The sequence below is a fragment of the Papio anubis genome, chromosome 6 (assembly GCF_008728515.1).
Source record: "Papio anubis isolate 15944 chromosome 6, Panubis1.0, whole genome shotgun sequence".
Classification (NCBI taxonomy): Eukaryota; Metazoa; Chordata; class Mammalia; order Primates; family Cercopithecidae; genus Papio; species Papio anubis.
Window position 1 is genome coordinate 125,669,616 of NC_044981.1, and position 6,230 is coordinate 125,675,845.

Sequence of the window (6,230 nt, forward strand, 5' to 3'; positions counted from 1 at the left end):
CTAGCCTGACTAACGTGGTGAAATGCTGAAAACTCTCTACTAAAAACACAAAAATTAGCCGGGCGTGGTGATGGGTGCCTATAATTCCAGCTACTCAGGAGGCTGAGGCAGGAGAATCACTTGTACCCGGGAGGCCGAAATTGCAGTGAGCTGAGATTGCACCACTGCACTCCAGCCTGGGCGACAGAGACAGACTCTGTTACACACACAAAAAAAAGGCTGGAATTATGGTGCCACAAGCCAAAGAATGCCAAAGATTGCTGGCAAACCACCAGAAGCTGGGAGTAAGGCCTGGAACAGTCTCCTTGGTGGCTCTCAGAAGGAATCAATCCTATTAGGCTGCACATGTTTCTGCTGTTCTGAGCCGCCTGCAGACACATATTTCTGCTGTTCTGAGCAGCCCGGCTTGTGGTGCTTTGTTACAGCAGCCCCAGGAAGACAGAGTGCTTGGCTAAGGTCTCAGAGCCACGAGGTGGGGAAGCACAAAAGCAGACCCCAGCAGTGTGGCATGAGAGCCGGTGCTCTTCCCCGCACTGCACAGGCTGGAGAGAAACAGGAGGAGGAAGGAGGTTGCAGAAGTACCTCACATCCCTTGGGAGGGTGGCCAGTACCTAGAGCCAGGGGGAAGGCATTTTATACAGAATCCCCACACTGCAGAAGCAGTCACTGTGTGTGTCGCAGTCTCCCGTTTGTACTTCTTATCACCCAGGATTCTGGGTAGTCATACTGATATGATATTGAGCAACATACCATCTGCAGCAACAACAGGGGCAAGGGGAATGGGTGTGCATGCCTCCTTTGACCTTTCCATGAGCCCTGTCTACCAGCTGTCACACACCCACAGCAATAAACAGCGTGCTCCAAAAAGGTTAGTGAGGTTTTTTAAGGTTCATTATTTTAGTGGCATTTAATTGCTGTGTTAGTGTATTTGCATTGCTCTAAAGGAATACCCGAGGCTGGGTAATTTACAAAGAAAAAAAGGTTTATTCTGTTCACAGTTCTGCAGGCTATACAAGCATGGCACCAGTATCTGCTCCTGGTGAGGCCTCGGGGAGGTTCTAATCATTGCAGAAGGCAAAGGGGGAGCATGCATGTCACATGGCAAGAGGGGGAGCAGGAGAGACAGGGAGGAGGTGCCAGGCTGTTTTTAAACAACCAGATCTCATGTGAACTCATAGAGAACAGACACATCACCACGAGGATGGCACCAAGCCATTCATGAGGGATCCACCCCCATGATCCAAACGCCTCCCACCAGGCCCCACCTCCAACATCAGGGATCACATTTCAACATGAGAGGAAAAACATTCGGAGGAGGAAAGCATCCAAATTACATCCATTGCCATAAAACAAATTGTACATATTTACAGTGCACAATTTGATAAGTTATGACATCGGTACACATCCATGAAACCATCACCACAACTAAGATACTGAATGTATCCATCATCCACAGAAGTCTCACCACACCCCTGTATACTCTGTGCTGCCTCGCCATCCTACCCACCTCTCTGTCCACAGGCAATCCTTCACTTGTCTGCTCTCTTTCACTATGGATAGCTTGCATTTTATAGAATCTCATATCAAGAGAATCACATAGTATATTCTATTTTTGTCTGGCTCTTTTGATTTGGCATAATTATCTTGAGATTCATCCGTGTGTTGTGTGATATCAGTAGTTCATTCCTTTTTATTTCTGAGTAGAATGCCACCATATGAGTGTATCACAATGTGTTTATCCATTCACCTGTTGATAGGTACTTGGATTGTTTCCACTTCAGAGATATTACAAATAGTCTCGTCCATACAATGTGACAGAGTCTTTGTATGGACGGATGCTTTTATTTTTCTTGGGTAAATACTTAGGAGTGAAAGGCTGGGACCTATGATAAGTGTATTTTCACTTTTTAAGCAACTGTCAAATGATTTTCTGTCGTGATCGTACTGTTGTACGTTCCAACCAAGAGTATGACAGCGTTCTGGCTGCTCCATCTCCTCTTCACCAATATTTGATATTGTCCATTTTTCTTAGATTTGTGCCACTGTAATAGAGGCGTATCTCATTGTGGTTTTAATCTCCATCACCCTAATGACTAATGGTATTCGTGGAGCATCTTTTGGCTTGCCTATTTGCTATATCTTCTTCAGTATATATAACTCTGTCATCTATGAGACGTTTAATTTTGGTGACTCTCTGAACATTTCTTCTTAGTTTTTGCTCTCCCCCACCCCCAATTCTTGACTTCTATGCAGATTTAAGCTCTACTTATTACCTTGATGTTTTCCATCCTGTATAATATTGAGATGAAGATGCCTCCTTGGTGGAGGTAGTGAGACCAGGAGAGACATTTGAGGTTCTTTCTTGCTTTCCCCACATTGTCCCATGACAATCCCTGCCTGGCCTAGAGTCCAGGGGTGTCTTAGTCTGTTTGGGCATCCATAACAAAGTACTACAAACTGCTTATAAACAACAGCAATTTATTTCTCCAAGCTCTAGAGGCCAGGAAGTTCAAGATCAAGGCATTGGCAGATTCAGTATGTGGTGAACACCCTTTTCCTGGTTCATAGATGGCACCTTCTTGCTATGTCTTCACATAGCAGAAGGGGGAGGGAGCTTTCTGGGGTCCCTTTTATAAGGGCACTAATCTCATTCATAAGGACTTCACCCTCATATTTCATCACCCCCTCCAAAGGCCCTGTCTCCTAATGACATCACACTGGTGACTAGGTTTGAACATGTGAATTTGGGGCTGGCACAAACAAACATTCATTCCATAGCAAAGAGTTTCCATGTGAACAGCACAAAAGTACAGCTCAGGTGAAAAGTTGATGAAAACAGGTGCAGACTGCTCCCCTGTCTAAACCACGAGGTTGCTGAGGAGTCCAGAGGAGCTTGTCTCCCTCCACGGCACCTGCCCACTAAGGGTCAGAGATGGAGACCTGGCCTGGCCTAGAGCCACCTGGTACACAGGCAGCAGTTGGGAGTGGACTACACTGTGCCCTTCTGCCTGAGCCTGAGGTCTCCTGCATCTCATCTGGTCCCTTCTCCTTAAACTCACAAGGTGCCCACCCTAGGCCTGGCTTTTTACCCTTCCCCAATCCACAGCATCAAATCATGATTCAAACTTTCAGGGAGCACTCTAGAATAAAAGAAGAAAGGTATTCATAGGAAGCCAAAAAAAATGAGTAAATAACTTTTTCAAAAGAAATTTCCATCACTGACATTAATGGGAACTGCTTCTTGGGTCCTCGAGATGTTTACTTTTGCAAGGTATCAGAACTCTTGGCCGCCCTCTAACCCTTTCATTACCTGATTGGTCAATTTAGGAAGACTAACGAGGCATTCTCAGCTGTGCTTGGCCTTTCCTCCTCTTGGGAGTGAGCCGGCCTGAGGGTGCAGGAGCTCTCTTCAGCTTTCCTGGAGCAGGGGTCTGTCTGCCGCAGCCAGGGTTGCTCGGGCAGAGTGAGTAAATGGGCCCGGCTGCCAGTCAGAGAGTAAGCCCCTTTGACTCTCATGCTAAGCTGCATCCTCCACCTCAGACTCCTGTTAGTAATAAAGGTGAGACTTTAGCTTCAATATTTACCTTTTTCTTTCATTTTTCAACTAGGTTAGAACTTATGCAAAAAAAAAAAAAAAAAAAAGCGGGGGAGGTGCCATTATCTCTTGAAGACCTCAGCAACTGGCAACCAGAATACAATTTTCGATCAGTCAGCAGAGGCTCAAAAAATCCTTTTTCTCCTGCTAACTGTTGCACAGCCTCCACTGGCTACTCAAAATCCTTTTTTTCCCTGCTAACTGTTGCACAGCCTCCATCTGCTACTCAAAGTGTGGTCTGCAGAAGAGCAGCGTGGGTTTTACCTGGGTGCTTGGGGGAAATGCACAGTATCAGGCCCCACCTCACATAACAATGGAATCTGCATTCAAACTACATGCCAAGGGGATTCATATGCACAAGAGAACTAGTAGCAAACATTAACAAGAAGGTAAGTGTTGCTCTCTCTCAGCTCACTCTTTTTTTTTTTTTTTTTTTTTTTTTGGCAGAGCTAGCTGAGGTTTTATTTTGGACCAAAAAAAGAAGCAACTGAATTGTTTTATAGCTGGAGGCATGGGCAAGGGGGGCCCCACGCAGTAAACTCCCCTGTGGGTGGGCTGAGGGCCCTCAGGTGGGTCTCCTGCTCCCAGTGGTACCCTACATAGCGGTCTCCCTCCCAGGCTCTGGGGCAGCACAAGAGGGGTAGGCTGGGAGGGGGTGCCGCAGCTGTTCACTTGGGCAGGACGTCAGAGGACTCGGACACCAGCTTCCCATCGCGTGTCTCGATCTTCTTCACAACCACGGCCCTGGAGGAGCTGGTGCGGCTGAAGGAGCTGGAGCCCGCGCCAGAGCCAAAGCTGGAACCCAGGCCGTAGCTGAGGCCGGGGCTTGTGAGGCCCCCATAGGCCGAGCTCAGACCACCTGCATAGCCGCTGGTGGTCTTCGTATGAATACTCATGTTCTGCATCCCGGACTCCAGCCGGCTCTCCTCGCCCTCCAGCAGCTTCCTGTAGGTGGTGATCTCAATGTCCAGGGCCAGCTTGACGTTCATCAGCTCCTGGTACTCACGCAGCTGCCGCGCCATGTCTTGCTTGGCCCGCTGCAGGGCGGCCTCCAGCTCGGACAACTTGGCATTGGCATCCTTAATGGCCAGCTCTCCACGCTGCTCGGCATCTGCAATGGCGGCCTCCAGGGAAGCCCTCTGGCCTTTGAGGCCCTCAATCTCAGCCTGAAGCCGGCTGATGTTCCGGTTCATCATCTCGGAGATCTCAGTCTTGGTGCGCCGCAGGTCATCCCCGTGCTTCCCAGCCAGGCTCTGCAGCTCCTCATACTTGATCTGGTACATGCCTCAGCCCGGCTGCGGTTGGCGATCTCCTCGTACTGTGCCTTGACCTCAGCGATGATGCTGTCCATGTCCAGGGAGCGGCTGTTGTCCATGGACAGCACCACAGATGTGTCCGAGATCTGGGACTGCAGCTCCCGGATCTCCTCTTCATACAGCTGCCTGAGGAAGCTGATCTCATCAGTCAGCCCTTCCAGGCGAGACTCCAGCTCTACCTTGTTCATGTAAGCTTCATCCACATCCTTCTTGATGAGGACAAATTCATTCTCCATCTCTGTACGTTTATTGATCTCATCCTCATACTTGTTCTGGAAGTCCTCCACCAGCCCCTGCATGTTGCCAAGCTCTGCCTCCAGCTTCAGCTTCTCCTGGCCCAGAGTCTCCAGCTGCCGCCTAAGGTTGTTGATGTAACTCTCGAACATGTTGTCCATGTTGCTCCGAGCCGTCTTCTGCTGCTGCAGGAGGCTCCACTTGGTCTCCAGCATCTTGTTCTGCTGCTCCAGGAACCGTACCTTGTCTATGAAGGAGGCAAACTTGTTGTTGAGGGTCTTGATCTGCTCCTTCTCCTGGGTGCGCACAGCCTGGATGTTGGGGTCCACCTCCAGGTTAAGGGGGCTCAGCAGGCTCTGGTTGACCGTGACTGCGGTGATGCCTCCCATGCCGCTGGCCCCACCATAGCCGCCGCCCGGGCCACCCCGAAAGCTGCTGCTTCCCACTCGGGAGAAGCTCCAGGAGCTGATGCGGGCACCGGGCCCACTCGTGTAGGAGCGGCTGCTGAAGGCCCAGGGGCCAGAGGTGGACACCTTGTAGGACTTCTGGGTCACCCTGATGGACATGGTGGAGGCAGGAGTGGAGGCAGGCGAGCCGAACCAGGAGGAGATCCTAGAAGGAGCGGAGATCTCTCAGCTCACTCTTAACAGTTATTTTATTAAACATTTATCATTTTATTTAGCTTTTTATTTTTAGATAGTATTTTACAACAAATTTCTTCACAAACTTGTGCAATAGTGATAAAATGTATCAATATAAAACCAATTTTGCAAATGCATAGCACAACTTATATTTTTAAAAAGAAGGTAAAATACTTTTTAAATAAAAATTGTATTTTATATAATAGAAAAATAGATAAGGTATATTGAGCACCTTTGTGTTCATTTTTTTCTTTCTATTTTCTTTTTCTTTTTTTTCTGAGATAAAGTCTTGCTTTGTTTCCCAGGCTGGAGTTCAGTGGCATGATCTTGGATCGGCTCACTTCAACGTCCACTTCCCAGGCTCAAGCAATCCTCCCACCTCAGCCTCCTCAGTAGCCAGGACTACAGGTATGCACCACCATGCCCAGCTAATTTTTGTTTTGT

General features: G+C 48.5%; 1 pseudogene across 1 annotated transcript; it reads right to left on the reverse strand.

Moving 5' to 3' along the window:
- Positions 1-4,012: 4,012 nt before the first annotated feature.
- Positions 4,013-5,774, reverse strand: LOC101009181 (annotated as a pseudogene). Its single transcript, XR_002521756.2, has one exon. The product of XR_002521756.2 is annotated as a keratin, type II cytoskeletal 8 pseudogene (transcript).
- Positions 5,775-6,230: the final 456 nt, after the last annotated feature.